At 44.3% G+C, this 19,126-nt stretch overlaps 1 long non-coding RNA gene and 1 pseudogene across 2 annotated transcripts in view; one reads left to right on the plus strand and one right to left on the minus strand.

Annotated features, from left to right (window-relative positions):
• LOC104847334 (uncharacterized) overlaps nt 1-19,126 on the minus strand; it is a 763,513-nt gene that overhangs the window by 241,501 nt on the left and 502,886 nt on the right. The window lies entirely within an intron of this gene.
• LOC135228779 (cellular tumor antigen p53-like) lies at nt 3,007-4,132 on the plus strand (annotated as a pseudogene).

The following is a 19,126-nucleotide window of genomic DNA, read 5'->3' on the forward strand; positions in this document are numbered from 1 at the left end:
ATGCCCCCAAAATCTCTCAGTAACTTAGTGGTGTGGTAGGATTAGAATGCAAACATTTGACTTTTTTTCTGTCATTAAATAAACTAAATGATAACCTTGTAAAGAAAGGGTACTTTTATGCTTCACTGAACAAATATGATTCTGGCCCATACCCAAAAAGGTCCCAGAAGGTGAAATTCAACAAGAAAGGCCACCAGGGTACTAAATACAGGCAAGCTGTCACATGGTACACAGCAAGGGATTTTTCAGGAAAATGATCTTCAAAATGCAGTGAGCCCTAATAAAGTTACGTCCCACGTATCCAAAATATCATGTAAACGCAAATTTCCTTCTTTTTACTTTCTGGCAAAAATCAGAATTTTGTTTCCAATGTATACAAACTCTAGTCATTCCTATTCAGGGATAATTAGAAAAAGAGAGAGCTTGGGGTAGCAAACAGAAAAAGGAAATAAATGAGTTCCCTGAAGAACAACAGTGGTTTCTGTGGCGAGCCATGAAGACAAAAAAATCTAAAGCTTTTTTCTTTTTGTATTCCTGGCATGTAAATTATCCTGCATCTGAGATGATGGTGGGTCCTAGGTGCTTAGAGAAGAACATCAGATGTAGGATCACTGACGTAAAAGACAAGAGTCAAAAACTCCCAAGTCATAAATCAGAAAGGCACAGAATATCTGGAAACCAAATCGCAGTTGTCATCTCCAACAAAGCAAAGTGAATTTGAACATGTCTTGGTGAAATCAGGTAGGAGTACAACTGGGCCAATGAGCAACATCATGATAAAAGGAGAAAAGATTGCAGTTGTCAAGGATTTCATTTTACTTGGATCCACAATCAACAGCCATGGAAGCAGCAGTCAAGAAATCAAAAGACGCATTGCACTGGATAAATCTGCTGCAAAGCACGTCTTCAAAGTGTTGAAGAGCAAAGATGTCACCCTTGAAGACTAAGGTGCGTCTGACCCAAGCCATGGTATTTTCCATCACATCATCTGCATGTGAAAGCTAGACAATGAATAAGACCAAAGAAGAACTGACGCCTTTGAACGGTGGTATTGGCGAAGAATATCGAATATACCATGGACCGCCAAAAGAATGAACAAATCTGTCTTAGAATAAGTACAGCCAGAATGCACCTTAGAAGCAAGGATGGCAAGACTGTGTCTCACATACTTTGGAGATGTTGTCAGGAGGGATCAGTCCCTAGAGAAGGACATCATGCTTCAGAGGACAGGGTCAGCAGAAAAGAGGAAGAACCTCAACGAGGTGGACTGACACAGTGGCTGAAACAATGAGCTCAAGCATAACAACGATTGTAAGGATGGCTAAGGACCGGGCAGTGTTTCGTTCTGTTGTGCACAGGGTCGCTATGAGTCAGAACTAACTTGACAGCACCTAACAACAACAACTTATTGAGCAAGGAATGGTAAATGAAAATCAATACTTGCATGAAAAAAGCCAAACTCATTGCCGTCGAGTCGATTCTGACTCATAGCGACCCTACAGGACAGAGTAGAACCGCCCCATTGAGTTTCCAAGGAGCGCATGGCGGATTCAAACTGCCAACCTCTTGGTTAGCAGCTGTAGCACTTAACCACTATACAACCAGGGTTTCCAATACTTGCATATTCATTATTAATTTAAGATGAGTAAATATGAATATCTTCATTTAGTGAGCAATTTTAAGTATTTTTAATAAAAATTAAAATACTACCAGGAATTTCCATACCCCACCTCACAACCCTCTTCCACCAGAAGGCCTTTGACTCCTCAATCAAGAATTCTCCCATCCCGGGGGTTTTCCAGAATCTACTGCAGACTGGAGCGTTATTAGTCTTCTTTGTACCGTGGGCTTCTCTGGCAGTCTGTTGAAGCCAAGGGCTCCCTCCTCAGAACGATGTGTTAAACGCAGGATAAAACACATAGCATTAAAAAGGAAGTCATGTGGAGAAATTAGAATCCTGGGGCATTGCTGGTGGGACTGTAAAACAGCAGTCACTGTGGAAAACAGTTTGGCAGTTTCTCGAAACGTTCAACATAGAATTACCATATGACCCAGCAATTCCACTCCTAGGTATATACCCAAAATATCTGAAAGCAGGCACTCAAACAGATACTTGCAGACAAATTTTCAAGGCAGCATTATTCACAACAGCCAAAAGACAGAAACAACCCAAATGTCCACCAACGGATGATAAACAGAACCTGGAACATACACACGATGGACTATTATTATTCGGCCATTAGGAAAAATGACGTTCAGATACATGCTACCACATGGATGACCCCTGACAATATCAGCCCTTTTTTTTTTAGGGAGTTCAGGAACTTCAATTTAAGAACAAGTGATTGGGGAAGGGCTCTTCTGGGATGGTCAAAGTTTTTTCTTAAAGGAAACAGACGGTGTGCAGAAAAGTTTTAAAAACCCAAAGATGCACAGAAAAATCCTGCTCGGGATCAGTCAGGGAAGAAAAGAATGAGCTGCAAAGAGAAGTCTAACCTTGACTTTCTCCCCAAACCCAACACTATTCATGACGTGCCTTTAAAATCCTACATTAAGGAATTACCCAGAGAATTTGCTTGGCCCCAGCCCTGCAGACAAAGCATGTTTTATGTCCTGATGGCAAGTGAAGGGAGGCAGCACTGGGAACTGGAAGATCCAGATGAGATCCAAGCTTCAGTCTTAGTCCCCTTGTTTTCTGCCACTAACTAGCCCTGTTAGCTTGGTCAGGTCACCTAGTTTCTGAATTGAAACTTCCTGGCTATAAAATGAAAAGTTTGAATTAAACCATCTCTGGAATTCTTTCTAGCTATGACTTTGTGATACTAAGATAATGCATAACTATCTGGGAAGAAATATTAACGAGTCAAAAGCCCGAAGCCACCATCCTGGGCACAGCTAGCTGCTGGGCTCTGGGGGCACCTTCTTTCTGGACTTGGAGAGTCCTTCCCAAGAAGGTTACACACTTCCCTGAGGCTCCATAGCCAGACTGCCTTCCCTGGAGCTGCAATGGAGGAGCCTCAGTCAGATCTCAGCACTGAGCTCCCTCTGAGTCAAGGGACGTTTTCATACTTGGGGAAACTCCTTCCTGAGAAGCTGGTTCTGTTCCCCTCACTGTCCCCAGCAGCAGAGGCAGTAGACGATCTGCTACTCCCAGAAGATGCTGCAGACTGGCTAGAAAGCCAAGCTGGGGCTCAAGGAATATCAGAAGCCCCTACACTAGCCACCTCCTGGACGCTGTCATCCTCTGTCCCTTCTCAGAAGACCTACCCAGCACCTATCATTTCTGTCTGGGCTTCTTGCATTCTGGGACAGCCAAGTCTGTCACCTACACGTACTCCCCTGAACTTAACATGCTGTTTTGCCAGCTGGCAAAGGCCTGTCCAGTGCAGCTGTGGGTCACCTCAACATCCCCGCCCAGCACCTGTGTTCACACCATGGCCATCTACCAGACGTCAGCATATGATGGAGGTCGTGAAGCACTGCCCCCACCTTGAGTGCCGCTCTGACTATAGTGATTGCTTAGACCCTCCTCAGCACCTTATCCAGTGGGAGGAAACCTGCATGCTGAGCATTTGGAGGACACCATCACTCTATGACATAGTGTGGGGTGCCCTAGGAGCCACCAGAGGTCGGTTCTGACTACCACCATCCACTTCAACTTCATGTGTAACAGCTCCTGCATGGGGGGCAGGAACCCATCCTCACCATCATCACACTGGAAGACTCCAATGGTAATCCGCTGGGACACAACAGTTTCGAGGTGCATATTTGTACTTGTCCTGGGAGACACAGATATACAGAGGAAGACAATTTCCATAAGAAGTGGGAGCCTTGCCCTGAGCCAGGCTCGGGGAGGATCACTAAGTGAACACTGCCCACCAGCACCAGCTCCTCTACCAAGCCAAAGAAGAAGCCACTGGATGAAAAATACTTCACTCTTCAGATCCATGGCCATGAATGCTTCAAGATGTTCCTAAAGCTCAACGAGGCCTTGGAGCTCAAGGATGCCCAGACTGGGAAGCAGCCAGAGGGGAACAGGGCTCAATCCAGCCTTCCCAAGTCTAAGAAAAGGCAATCTACCTCCCGCCATAAAAAACTTATGTTCAACAGAGAGCAGCCTGACTCAGACTGATGTCCTTCACTTCCTGTCCCCCATTTACACACCCTGCCCCTGCCTTCCTTCCCTACCATTTTGAAATTCACATGCTTGAACCCCTGCTTCATACAGGTGTGCCTCCAAAACACTCAGGAACTTTTCACTTACCTTGGTCTGGGCCTCCACTAAAGATGTTGGCCTACACTGGTGATTTGGGGGGCATGAGGGCAGCTGGGACAATGCAGCTTAGATTTTAAGGTTTTTACTATAAACAATGCTTGGGAGAGAGAGGATAGCATTCCTGCATGTAAGAATTAGATTTTAAAACTAGTCATAGAACTGGCCATACCTGGGTTGGAAGCCTAGGTCACCAGCAGACTAGCCAGGGAAACTATCTCAAGGTGTTTCCCTCCTCCTGACAGCAATGTGCACATCTGTGAAATGCTGACACCCACCACCTACCTCGTGGGGTTTGACATGAGGTTAATGAAATGATGTGTGTAGGACTCAAAGATCCCAGAGGGCCAGAAGTCACCAGGCTGCTGGCTTTAAAATCTTCTTAGATCATATGGCATCTGGGACTGGGCCTCTGGGGAGTGCTGGTCCCTGTCCCTGTTGGTTGATGGATTGACTGGGCAGCTGGTTAAGGGGAGGGAGTTCCCAAGTCCCTTTTCTGCTGGCCTAGCCACGTCCTGTCTAGCCTCCAGGTAAACCTCAGCACCTACAAGGAAACCTCGCCCCATCCCACTCCCTGGAGGATTCCAGCTTTTACGTGGCATCTGTACCCACCACCACGTCTTACTGCCCCCAGATGCTCAGAGTCTAATTTCTTTGCACTCTGGAAGGCACATTTGCGTTCTTCGCCTGTATCCCTTCTCCTCGCCTCTTTTTATATCCCATTTTTATATCTGTTTCTTATTTTACAATAAAACTTTGCTATCAAAATAAATATTAGTGAGACTTTAAATTTCTTCTCACCCTATGTCATGGATTGTATTATGTCCCCCCAAAATGTGTGTAACAACTTGGTTAGGCCAGGATTCCCAGGGTTTTGTGACTGTTCTCCATTTTGTGATTGTAATTTTATGTTAAAGACGGGTAGGGTGGGATGGTAACACCCTTACCAGGTCACCTCCCTGAACCAATGTAAAGGGAGTTTCGCTGGGATGTGGCCTGCACCACCTTTTATGTCTCAAGAAATAAAAAGGAAAGGGAAGGAAGCAGAGAGTTGGGGACCTCATACCACCATACCTCATACCGACAGAAAAAGGAAGCATTCCCCTAAAACCAGCGCCCCAAGTTTGGACTTCTAGCCTACTGGACTCAGAGAGAGAATAAACTTCTCTTTGTTAAAGCCATTCACTTGTGGTATTTGTTATAGCAGCACTACACGACTAAGACTCCCTACACTCACAGTAGGAAAATGAATTCTAAACGAGAATTTTCCAGAGGCTTCAGAAATACCTACACAAATCACCTAGTCAGACAATTTCAGACTTGGAAGGAATCTGAAGCAACACCTGCCACTTCACCAATCCCAGTGAACAGGTGAGAAAACTGAGGTTCAAAAAGCGAAGAGAGTTGGGGTCACATAAAGAGGAAATGTTAACAAGCTGTTGTGACTATTGCTATTTAGTACTAGCAGGATTTTTTCCTCCAACAATTTTTACATGTACAATTCAGTGACATTGATTACATTGAAAATGTTGTACACCCATTACCATTATCCTTTTCCAAATTATCCCACCACCATTAACAGGAACTCAGTGGCCCCTAAGCACTGACTTCCCATTTACTCTTCCCTCCCACCTCGGCAATCACTAATAAGCTCTGGTCTCTATAAAGATTTGCCTATTTCATGTAAGAAGGATCAAACAGTATCTTGCCGTGACTGACTTATTTTGCTCAACATAACGTTTTCCAGGTTCATCCACCTTATAGCATGTATCAGGATTTCATGGCTGAATAATAGCCCATTGTTATGTATATTCCACATTTTGTTTATCCATTCATCTCTTGATGGACATTTCCCTTGTTTTCAGGTTTTGGCTATTGTGAATTCTGCTCCAATGAACACTGGTATACAGGTTGCTGTTTGCATCCCTGCTTTCAGTTCCTTGGGCCACATGCTTAGGACTGGAACTGCTGGGTCATATGTTCTACGATTAACTTTTTTGAGGAACCACCAAACTGTTTTCCACAGCGACTGTGGCATCTTGCATTCCCACCAGCAATGAACAAGGGTTCCAATTTCTCCACATCCTCTCCAACACCTGTTATTTTGCTTTTTTTTTTTTAATTATACCCATTGTAGTCGGGGTGAGGTGGTATGGCATTGTGGTTTTGATTTGCATCTCCCTAATGACTAATAATGTTGAGCTAGCACCAGCAGAATTCTAGGATTCGTCATTGCTAGTAAAAACAAGCTCATCAGTTTATTTGAAGAGAGACAGAAATAAACCTCAAATAAGCTGGGCATAGAATACAAACTGTAAGAGGAAGCAGGTGACTGGGGTACTGGCACCAAAGGCAGTGTACTCTACCTGGGTCAGGGTCAAAGCTGAGGGCCTCATTATACACTGTAACCCTCCCATCAATGGCAACAGCACCCATTTCCCTCAAACATCATGTCTACAAAATCCATTTCAAACAACAGCCACCTAGTTATTTCCAAAGAGAGAATGGATGAATGACTCTGGCTCCTAAGGTCAATGAAACCAATGTCCAAGTTTTGGGTTGTGAATAAAATCTCAAAAGGACAGAATTTAAGAAAATCCATACTTAGGAGGAAGTTTCAAGTTTTAGAACAAACTGATTTGAGAATAACTTTGATCTGCCTTCTGTGTCAGCTCTGAAGTATAGAGACTAATTAACCAACAGTTTTTACTAATACTCTCACCCCTACTTTCAAGGTATGTGATTATATACATTACTGATACTGATCCAATAATGTATATTTCCAGAATCCCACCCATGTGTGTAGACTAGCTTTACAAGCAAAGAAGTAGAAACTATGAAGTTATGGGGAAATTTGATTGAATTATGATTTCAACTTCACATTCAATTAACCAATTTATGCAAAGTGCTTTCAAACCCTGTATTATGATGCTTAATTGGTAGGTTACATTCTGCCTTCTCCCCCACTACAGACACACACACCCAGCAAAGTAACCACAACGATCCCTCAGTCCCCACAACACCCATTACTCCTATAGAAACAGTTTCGCTTTCACAACTATTTTCTTTGAGCTTCTCTTTGACTGAGATCTCACAAAGCTTCTTGAGATCTTCTAGACTAGAGGCTACACACTGCTGGTTTGCCAGCTCCATTATTTCATCTCCTCCAGGAATTCCCAGAGACAGCAGTGCCACCTGCTGGTAGGGAGGGCACAATCTGCTTTCTGGAAGCCTATTTTATGGGTGACAGGAATGACAGCCTAGATTTCTGTCTTTGGGAGCCTTTCTTTTCTAGAGCACATTATAAGCATAAGCTACAACCTGAGATGTGTAACCTCCACAGGAGCCTCCATTGTGACTGGCAGGTCGTCTGGAAGCCATGTAAAGCAAAGCCAGGCTAGCCAACAATGAGGCACTTCTGTCTGGAAATGCCTCCTCAATGTTCCAAATGCAAGAGCGGCACTGAATTCAGCATTTCCTGGCTCTCCTTTTCCCCCACTGCTTCAGTAGCAGATAATAGCACTCCCAGCCCTGACCTGTGGCTATGCTATCTAGCTCCATCTCACATCCTAAGGAAGGTGCTCAGACCCCTCTCAATGTGAAGGCTCTTACATGTACACAATGTGACACAGATCCTTCTCAAAGGACACTACTGTTTAGGCATGGAGGTCAGACTCTAATCTCTTTCATTTGCTCTCCATCCTCCCAGTGCCTAAACCAAGGGGCAGAAACAACAGAAAGGAAATGATTTTGTTGTTTTGAAAGTAACAGTAATGAGTTTTCATTGATTCAGAAAATAAAACCTTGCGCTATAGGTGACGGATATATGCTGTGTCCCTCAAGATGAACTAAGCCTGCCAATCTTCCTGGTTTTCCTTCCTTAACCTGATCAGTGTTTTTCAACCTTTTCACAGCCCCTTCCGTAGGCTCAACATAAGAACTGCACGCCCTTTGTGTAGTTTTCACAGGCAGTCCCCAGTTACAAATGTGCCACTAACGTGCAACCTGTAGTTACAAACCAATCCCCATAGAGCCTATTTAAATTAAAAATGTGAGGTATATACAATGGTTCATAATAATAAACTGGCATTACTTAGGGAAGCACATTAGAACACTGTTATTATTACCATATTATCATGTTAAAGATATTTTAGTGTAGTTGGAAATGATTCTTTAATGTTTACGTATAGAAAAGGAACACTACATCGTAAGACAAACATTTGATTAACTGACGTTAGATACAAACGGTACCTAACTGTTCCGACTTACGTACAAATTCAACTTAAAGAGAGATTTAGGAGAGGAACTCGTTCGTCATCCAGGAACTGCCTGCATGACAAAAATGACATTTTTTCATTAGACCAGAAGCATATACTTTTTCAAGTTATACTACCTCTCTCAAACTTCAGGACTCCTTCCCCCACCATCACCAATACAAACTTAAAAATTTTAGGCAAAATTTTAAGTTATCCCCAAGAATTTGCTTTGTGTTCCAAACTATTAGCCGACAACCTATATTTCACTTTACTAGGAACAGTTGTTATGTTCCCAGTGACCCTGAGCTTCACAGCAACTTCTTCTACTTTTGCGCACCTCAGAGTTCTCTGCTTCCTAACAAATCTAAGTGCTCCCTCTTCAATTTTTTTTTTTTTTTTGCCTTGTCAAGCTAACTGGTTTCCTATCAAGTGTAGACATTTTGTCAGGATGCAGGGGCGGATTAAGCAGTAAGCAAGGTACTCATGGGATTACATTAAGCAAGGTGTGCAACAAGCTTAATTGTGTTTACTTACCAATCAGTAGTGCACAATTTCACGGGGGTTTCATCACCACTTTCATGTGGTGAAAAACAGGTAAAATTTTGACTACACACTAGTAAGTAGGCACAAGTAACTCCATGTGTACCTTGCTCATTGGATAATCCATCTCTGGAGTATGTCTTAGATGTTTGAAAATCATACTGTTTCCTAAAGAAACAAATCTGTAGCAAGAAGAGGAATAAAAGGGCTTTGAAAAGGTATCAGGATGTCTCCAGGCAATCAGGTAAATAAAGATCTTTGTCAATCTCATGCCAGAATAAATTCTAAGCAGATTACATTGAAACTCCAGAATACAGTAAAATTAACAAAGTAGTTAACCACTGGAAAACTGAAGGGACTTTTTATGTTTCACTATAAGGATGTACAGTATGCCCTGCCTATTGCAGGTCTGCGGAAATGGAGGAGAGAGGTAGGCGATACCCTGCAGTTTTAATCTGCTCTGAAACTGCTGCACACACTTCTCCTTTGCAAAGAACGGTTTACACGAGAGATTCCCTCCCCACACATCCCTCTTCTGCCAGCCAAATGGTCTTCTTCAAACACTTTTCAAAGAACTAAGGAGGTCTGAAGAGGCTTAATTTAGACCCTGCGTTCCTCTCCCTACAGTCCATTAATAAGCAGAAAACAAGTAATTACCCGCTTGGACAGGCCCCGAAAAACCTCAGTTTACAGAGACCCCCCACCCCACACACACGCACACAAAATCTGTCTTCTTGAAGAAGAATCTCAGTGTGCTGACCTGGTCCGCAGTTCACTGCACGCATTTCCTTCCTCACAATTTACCAGTCACCAATTAAGGATCTCATTTAGACCTGCTCCGCCAGCGCCCAACTGCTTAGAACATTGTTACCCCTATAACGAATCTCTGGGTTCCTTCAGCCCACTCAGAGCGCCCAACTGCGGGGAACCTGGGCCCTTCAGCCCACTCAGAGCGCTCACCTGCGGGGAACCTGGGCCCGTCAGCCCAATCAGAGCGCCCACCTGCGGGGAACCTGGGCCCTTCAGCCCACTCAGAGCGCCCAACTGCGGGGAACCTGGGTCCTTCAGCCCGCTCAGAGCACCCACCTGCGGGGAACCTGGGCCCTTCAGCCCACTCAGAGCGCCCAACTGCGGGGAACCCGGGCCCTTCAGCCCGCTCAGAGCGCCCACCTGCGGGGAACCCGGGCCCTTCAGCCCGCTCAGAGCGCCCAACTGTGGGGAACCCGGGCCCTTCAGCCCGCTCAGAGCGCCCACCTGCGGGGAACCCGGGCCCTTCAGCCCACTCAGAGCGCCCACCTGCGGGGAACCCGGGCCCTTCAGCCCGCTCAGAGCGCCCAGCTGCGGGGAACCTGGGCCTTTCAGCCCACTCAGAGCGCCCACCTGCGGGGAACCTGGGCCCTTCAGCCCACTCAGAGCGCCCAGCTGCGGGGAACCTGGGACCAGGGCTCGCCTGCAGGTCCAGCGGGCAGAGAAGCTTCTCCGGGCGGCACTCGGGCTCGGTCCCGGGTCACGCCGCCCCCACCCCGCCCGCACCGGGGCAGAGAGCGCTTCTGCACAGCTGCGCCTGCAATTCGGCGTCGCTCACAGCCCCGGGATCAGTGCGGGTCCCGAGGCTTCAGAGGTTCGCGTCCCAAGGCCTGGGCCACTTTAACGTGACACTCCATTTCTTCCTTCATTTTCCCGCTGCATTAATGCCACCTTCTGCTGGGCCCCAGCCCGGGTCCGCGCCTGGAACGCCCCCACCTCACCACCAGCGCCCTTTACCTGCCAGCATCCCTCTGGGCGGGAAACAAAGGCGGAGGCGACGCTGCCAGGCGGGCAACTCCCCTCGGGCGGCCCCATCTCCGGGGTGGGGAGGATGTAGAGATGCGTAAGAGGGTACGAAAGGGAAACCGAGGCACCGAGGGGGTGGCTGAGCCTGGGTCTGCGGCCACCTCAGAAGTGGGCCTCCCGGGGCGGGGCGGGTTAGCCCCAGACTAGCCCCGACCCGCCGGCCCTGCCCATCCCGCTCACCCGACCCGGCGGAGGGGTGGGGCGGAGGGGTGGGGCGGGCAACCCCAAGGCGTCGCTCACCTCAGGAGAAACGCTCGGGCTCCCTCCAAAGGCGCGAGGAAAGCCCCGCCGCTCGCGCACGCGCACTAGCGCTCTCGCGCCTTCGCCCCTCTGGTCCACGCGCGCGCCCCTGCGACCAGGCTCTGGCCCGCCCCTGCCCTGCCCGTCAGCGTCCGCGACAGCCAATCCGCTAGCACGGGAGGCCCAGCGCCGGTCACGTGGCCACAGCAGCCAATCACCAAATTGCCCTTGGCTGCAAAGGCTCCGAAGTCTCTGTGGAGCTTGTTGCTACAGCGCGGAGGATGCGAGGCGTGCACGGGAAGACTAAGCCTGCTTGTTGGGGGACTGAGAAGCCCTGGATTGATCATTGGCTACATCTGTTAGTTTCCAAAATCCTAATATGAATAGTCATTACCTGGGTGTCTTGTTAAAATGCAGATTCTGATCCAGTAAGTTTGGGGTACGAACCTGAGATTCCAGCTTTCTAACTAGCTCCCAGGTGGTGGTGATGCTGCTCCTGGTCCGAGGACCACCCTTGAGGAGCAAGATTTTAAGGAAATCTGTCAGAAAGCGTAGGTTTTACACCTGACCCATGTTATTTTCAAGTTTTGAGACCTCTTCCTCCAGTGATGCAGAGCATTCCAGTGACTGACTAAGCACTGGGTGTCCTGATGACGCTCATAGTTTGGGCAGCGGCTGAGGGGAAAAACCCGCCAAGGAAACCCACTGCTGTGGTGTCGATTTGGACTCATAGGACCCTACAGGACAGGGTACAATTGCCCCGTAGGGTTTCCAAGGCTGTAAATCTTTAGGGAAGCAGACTGCTTTGTCCCAGGAGCAGCTGGTGGATCGGAACCCCTGACCTTCCACCTCTGTGCTGTGTTTAATTCCCGCACCACCCACCCTTAGGCTAAGGGACAACAACCTATGCCAACTTGGGACTGGAGTGTGGAAAGTAGAGATGGGGACTGTATGATCCTTGGAAGCAACAGGACTGTGTTCTAAAATATTGGGCATGAGTTTCTGAGTGGCAGCTTTACCAGACTCTGGCTTAAAGTGCCCGCTACTTTGTGGAATTTACACTCTGTTATAGAACTCCAAGGGCAAGTTCAGGGAGGGAGCTTGGAATACAGGAAAAAGATGCAGGTATCTGATCTTTGCAGCCTAAGCTAGAGTGGTTGTAAACTAACCTGCCTTAAAAAAAAAGCAGTGCTGTCGAGTTGATTCCGACTCATAGCGAGAAGTCTTAAAAAATTTTCCAGATACTCTTCTGTAATTCCAGAGTCAGGACTTCAAGAAGCCCATTGCCTCCGCCATCTCTCAAACTTGACCTGAACTTAGTGTACAGACTGGCCATCTAGGAGCTTTGCTGTTCAGCATAATCAAGCTCTTATTGCCCAGTGTTGTCCCTGATATGCTCCAAGAGTGTAAGGGCTAAATTCTCCAAAACCTTCAGACCAGGTGGTGTGATATTCTACCACATTGCTTCAAGCAGTTATTACTCACTTTACTCATCAAGGGGACTAAACTGCCATTTAGAGAAAACTTCATCCTTGTCAGTGTGTCTTATCAGGACTAGAAGTGAAGCCCAATCAGTAACCTCGGACATTGTTCATCACATTGCTCAGTATCAGAGCAGGCATAGCATAAAATTCAGAGTTTCTGGGAACACGTTAAATCAAGTTCTGGTTACAGCAGGAATAAACAGCTGTCCAATGGTGAAAAATACATTTGAAGTCTCAAAGAAAATTTCCTTTGCCATCTTTTACAGTTGCTATCACTCGGAATCAACCTGATGACAGTGGATTTGGTTTGACTTGGTTTCAGCATTAAACCAACTGGAGGAGTCCTGGTGGCTCAGTGGTAAAGTGCTTGACTGTTAACCAAAACTCAGTGGTTTAAACCCACCAGGCTTATCATGGGAGAAAGATGTGGCGACCTGCTTCTGTGAAGATTACAACCTTGGAAGCCCTATGGGGCAGGTCTTCTCTGTCATATAGGGTCGCTATGAGTCAGAATCGACTCCACGGCAATGGGTTTGATTTCGGGTTTATCATTAAACCAGTGGTTCTGAAGTGTGGCTGTGCAGTAAAGGTTTTAAGGGTGTAGATTTGGGGCCCCTGTGCCCAGAGGTTCTGCTTGGTGTGAGGCCTGGAACCTGGGTAGCTATAGGTTTAAAAAGTCCCACAGGTGATTTGCTATCCAGCATGTGTGAGAACACCTGCGTAAGTTGCTAGATCAATGGAGTCATTCTCTCACAAGGAAAAGTCACGTCTGCAACACAGATCACTAATGACACGAAGACTGTGAAAACAGAGGGCATTTTCCACACAATATGTGAGAATACATAAGAAAGGCCAAAAACAATTCATAGGAAATAAATACACCAAGGACATTTCAGTGGTACAAATTGAAAAGCCAGGTCCACAACTCAGTTTCATTCCAGTTGATTAGCTGAATGTTTCAAAAAGAACCTATTATCTTTGTCAACCATGCCAAGCTGACCAGCTCTCTAGTGCTATCTTCACTTATTCTATGCCTCTCTTACCAAAAGCAAATTCCTGGTTGAATATCATTAACAGTTATTCTCTGAGGCTTTTCCCAAAGTGTGTAAGGAGTCACCAGGGGTACTTGTTAAAATGCAGATCCCCAGGACTCACCCCAGAGTCTCCTGTTACTTCTCTCATGTAACAGTCCTGAAGTCATTATTGGTCAAATGCGAGTCCAAACTGGATCTCCTGATAGAGAGCATCTACACATACGCAAGCCCTCAAATAAAAGAGCTATGATATTAGTTTAGTTTGCCATGCTGGCTAAATATAGGAGGGCCATTCCATTTAAAAAAAAAAAAAAAAAAAAAAAAAAACTCCAAGGGATTCTCAGTTCTCTTTACAGGGATTGTAGGAAGTTCTGTCATTATTATTTTTATTTTTAATTAGGCATCGGGATGCTGTTGTTGCACAGAGTTTTTCTATGGAATGATGTGTAATGTAGTGGAGCTTGACTCAGTTTTTAACTCAATTAGTGAGGTCCCCTCAGAATGCTCTCCTAACAACAGCTGTCTTTTTCTAAAGTGACTTTATTTTTGACACGAAAAATATGGAAGCCCAATGTGTGAGCCTTCAAACTAGCTTCCATCCTGCTCTGATGCTTCTAAAAATATATTTCACAGCATCCAAATGGGAAGGAATGTTTTTCGCCTTGTAAACTTGTAGCTCTATCTATTGGGTAAAACAAGGGCAGATTTCATTGGTATTTAACTAGCATGAATACTGTGAATTTTAAACTAGAAAAAAAATTTTTTTCCCCTTTATGGGTGTCATCATTATAAACAGAGGCAACAGGAAACAAAGAGATGCTTACTTGAGAATATGAATTTGTATAAAGCACATCTAGGCCCTCATTCATTATCTGTTTCTCAGTCTACTTGCCTCACATATATAACTCGGCCCCACTTCTCTGCCCCTTGATAACTTAGCTCCAGCTACAACTATCTTCTTAACTTTTCCTCCAATACTCCAAGCCCACACTTGTTGCAGGAACACACTACTCTCTCTGGATGGAATCTTCTGCCCCCATGTACGCACAGGGCCCTCTCTCCCTCACTGAACAAGTCTTTGCTTAAAGGAGTCCTTGTCAGAGAGGCCTTCCCTGGTCAAATGATCCAAAGAAGCATTTCCTCCAGCAACTGGTGCTCTCTAACCAAGCCTTTCTTAACCAGGGTTCTGTGAGAGAATTTCCCTAGAGAAAACAATGTCAGTGACTTTTTCATACCTCCCAAGGATGGTACATAGCTAACATCCTTCTAGTTGCATAGAAGTTAATTCATTGTACATAACAGCTGCTTTAGGACATTAGTGTTTAATTCTCCCGTGGAACTGATAGAAAAGGGCTGCTGTAAATGGTTATCCCACTTGATTTTTCTTCTGAGCTCTTATCAACATTTCATGAATTATTTTTTTTTGTCTCTAGAATGTAAGCGTATGGACCTTGATTTTGTTCCCTGCTTATCCTCCATGCCCAGAACTGGTATATAGTAAGAAAAACAAATCCACTGCAGTGCAGTCAATTTCAACTCATATTGACCCTATAGGACAGAGCAGAACTGCCCCATACAGTTTCCAAGGAGCGCCTGGTGGATTCCAACTGCTGACCTTTTGCTTAGCTGCCATAGCTCTTAACCACTATGCCACCAGGGTTTTTCTGGTATAGAGTAGACACTCAAAAAATATTTGTTGAATAAACTCCACAGCAGCAGTGTGTGTTATAACTTTTTATATAAAAGCTTTTCTATTTTTAAAACAATTCATGTTAAAACTTCTATATCCAGAAATATGTATAGTATGGATTTCCTGAGTGGTATGATAAGACAGAAAGTGTTAAAAGAATTGGCAAAGCTAAAATATTAGTCCAGATACTAATAAAAGAATGCTTTCATCATCTAAACGTAAATGACCAACTGCTCAATCAGGATGAGAGATGGGGGAGGGGTTAATAATTTGAGGATGTTTTCTACAACCCGTAATAACAGAAAATAGAGCAGGCTTTCATTCCAGACAGGATCAGAAATGGACTCTAGACATTGCTGTGGGTGAAGCACTCAGTAAGAATTAAAAACAATTAAATTCTTCATCCTCGTGAGACAGAGGAAAACCAAAAAACGTGTTTCAGGCACTCTAGATTTTTAAAAAGGAAAATATGATAAATGTAGGCCCCACCCAGGAGATAATTGAAAGCAAGTACTTTAAAAAGTCAATAACGCACAAGAAAATCCTATATACTTTTCCCCTTGCCTTCCATGAAAAGTTTGTACCAAGAAATAAAAGTAACAAGCATTTTGGGGTAGAAGCTAAAAAAAGAACTGGTAAAGCCATATAAATTACTAGAGAAAAAATAGGGAATTTTCCCCAAACTGGCAAGAGAGCTCATGTGAACAGGATAAAGACACCCAGTAAACTAAAAATGAGGAAAATAATAACTGTACCAGAAAGAATTTGAAAAGCACCTTGTAAGTGTCTTAACCCAGTAAAGTGTCTTAAAAACCAATAAAAGGAGATTGTTTCAACATGTAAATGGGAGGAAGTCACTCAAAGAATAAGTGGGATCTTTGATCTTTTTTTTTTTTTTTTTTTTTGATCCTTGTAGATAAAGGATTTGCTCGAGAATGGAAAGGGGGATATTTTACACGCTGAATTGTTTGATCCAAATTGAAAGAATAAGTGGAGACTTCCTTTTCCATGATGTCCCCAAAGATGAACTAGTTGGAATTACTTGACTGCACGCTACTCGAAGATACTTTACCAGGCTGGACAAAATCAATGTAGACAAACTGTCAGGACAGAGAGGTGGAGAATCTGCTGGCTCAGATCGGTGGCTTATATGTACAAATGTGTAGCTGTAACCCCATTCAGTGAAGGAGTTCAGAGGAGACCTGAAGAACCATGATCAGAAGAGCTTTGCTTTAATAACAGGCAAAGTCATAGAGCCTATAACAGCAATGAAAAAATCATTGAATATTTAAACAAAAGTCATCTTTGGGAGGAAAGACAATGTGAATTTTAAAAGTAAAAGCATGCTTGATTTGCTGGTTTCATGAGAGATGCACTGGTCACTAAACAAATGAGAACTGATGAGTATCTTCTGGGTTATTATATTTCTTTCCAAGTGACTTTAATTAGGCTCTCCATGATGGCAACAGGGGTACAGACCACAAAATATTGCACAATCAATAGACAGCAACGTGCCTTCCTCTGAATGAAGTCCAAAGAGTAGGAATCCTCAGGGATACCATTACATACACCTACTTCTTAACTTCTGTAGTAAAGAAATACTTAAGTGTTTGCTAAGTAGATTACTTTCAAAATTTGACATGCTTCAAACGCCCTCATCATATACGTTGTCTTGCTGTTTGACTAGGCAGGATAAGAATTACATATCACCATATTGTATTTTTGTTTATCTCTTATGACCTTACTATTACTTGTGAATTTGTTAACCAGTTAAAGTTACAGGTTTAAAACGAACTAAAAGCCCAGCACACAGTAAGCATTCAACAAATGTTAACTGTGTTTAAATTGATTTAATAAATAAATAAAACTTCAGAAAACCAATCAATAGATTCCAGGCTGTCCACTCTCCCCTCCCAACCCCAATGTTCTTTCATTTTGTACTGGGCTCCCTTCTGGAATTTCATCAGCTATCTTTTTTTATCTCCAGCTGCATCAGCAACAGCCCTCTGGCAAAAAGTTCCTGCCAATAAGGGTGCAAAAAGCATAGTCTTTATATATTATCATACCTATTTATGGGAGTTCCTGGATGGTACAAAGAGTTAAGCGCTGGACCACTAGCCGCAGAGGCTGGCAGTTTGAACCTGCCCAGAGGTGTCTCAGAAGACAGGCTTAGTGATCGGTATCTGAAAGTTCACAGCCTTGGAAACCCTGTGGAGCACAGTTCTACTCTCACACACACAGGGTCACCATAGTTGGGGTGAACTCGAGGACAACTGTTTGTTAGTTTACCTAAAAATATTAAGGTTAATGAATAGTAATCCCATTCATTCACTCACACATGCCCCAGCTTTGAAGCAGCATTCTTTGGGTATGGTAATTTAGTCCTCATAAGTGTGTAAGCTTTGGGATGCAGCAGTCACCCATAGCTGAGGCACAGACAGATAAAACATGGCATAAAACAGAGAAAGGGAAAAAAGAGTGAGAGAGAAACAGACTATGGTTTAGGGAAGATGTTACAAGACAGACACCTACAGGGTGAGAGAGTCAAAGCGAAGGAGTGAAACAGGCAGCAATAAGAAAGTAAGAAGAGTTGGGGACTGTGGTATTACTAAATTACAGCCCATTTTTGCAACATGAGCATGCAAGATCTACTGTATCATATTTTTAGAGATCTAGAAATCTGGATTTATATAAGAAATTACCCATTTTTTAAAAAGAAATCTCTGTGGACCAAGCAAAACACATCTGCAAATCAGATATGAGCCACAGCTACAACTCTTAGCTAAAAGTGTCAATTCCGCAGCCTAAAATCCCTCAAACTCCTTCCCTGAACTGTGTCATATGACCACCACTAGGTGCAGGGGAGACTAGGAAATAAAGTTTTTTTTGTTTTTTTGTTTTTTTTTAAGCTGAGTACATTGTTGCAGTGAAACCTGGACTCAGCTACTAAGCAAGGAGACCATACATGTAAAGGAAGGAATATGCCCCACGCTTTCAAATACTAGGTCTAAGAGAATTCCACAAACATCTACCTTCTCAGCAACCTCCTTTCTCCCTACTCTTGAATGTTCCTTGGAGTTCCCTAGATCAAGCAACTAGCCTGAGTATAATGTGACTTCTACTGTTTTATTATACAACTGCATTCAATTAAAGGACTGCACTCACTGTGCTAAATGTGGCCATTATCAATATAGGGTGTGTCTGGGGAAAGCAGACAAATGAAAAAGGAAATATATGCTAGAAATACCAGGTGCAAGAAATTAAAACCTGAATCCCTGCTTTTGCTGGGGCTTTCAATACGTGACAGATGTACTTCTCCTGTCACTGTCCCAGTCTCAAGACAAGCAAATGTCCCAGAAGTCATTAGATTTAAATTACTTAGGAAAATGTCTCTGAAGTCAAAAGCTGTATGAACCAAGTACACATTTCTAATTTACACATCAGTGACCGTTTTACTGAAGAGTTAGATGTACCAACTTTATAGCATAGAAAGAGACGGCAATAATCTCCTAGTAATGATGCAACATCAGTGGGTGGGGTTGATTAAGGCCTCTGGACTGTCTTAGGCTCCTTCTGCCTTTCTGAACTGCCACTCTTAGCATTTGGCTTTCACGCTCACGGTTGCTTCACGCTCTCAAGATGACTATTCCACCCCTTGCCTTATTTCTGCACTCAAGGCAGAAATAAGAAGGATGCAAAAAGGAAGAAGAGGTAGCACCTATATTGAGAAAGGAATGATTCCCCAGGGATGTCCACCAATCTTCTGTTTACATCTC

The sequence above is a fragment of the Loxodonta africana genome, chromosome 27 (genome assembly GCF_030014295.1).
Source record: "Loxodonta africana isolate mLoxAfr1 chromosome 27, mLoxAfr1.hap2, whole genome shotgun sequence".
Lineage (NCBI taxonomy): Eukaryota > Metazoa > Chordata > Mammalia > Proboscidea > Elephantidae > Loxodonta > Loxodonta africana.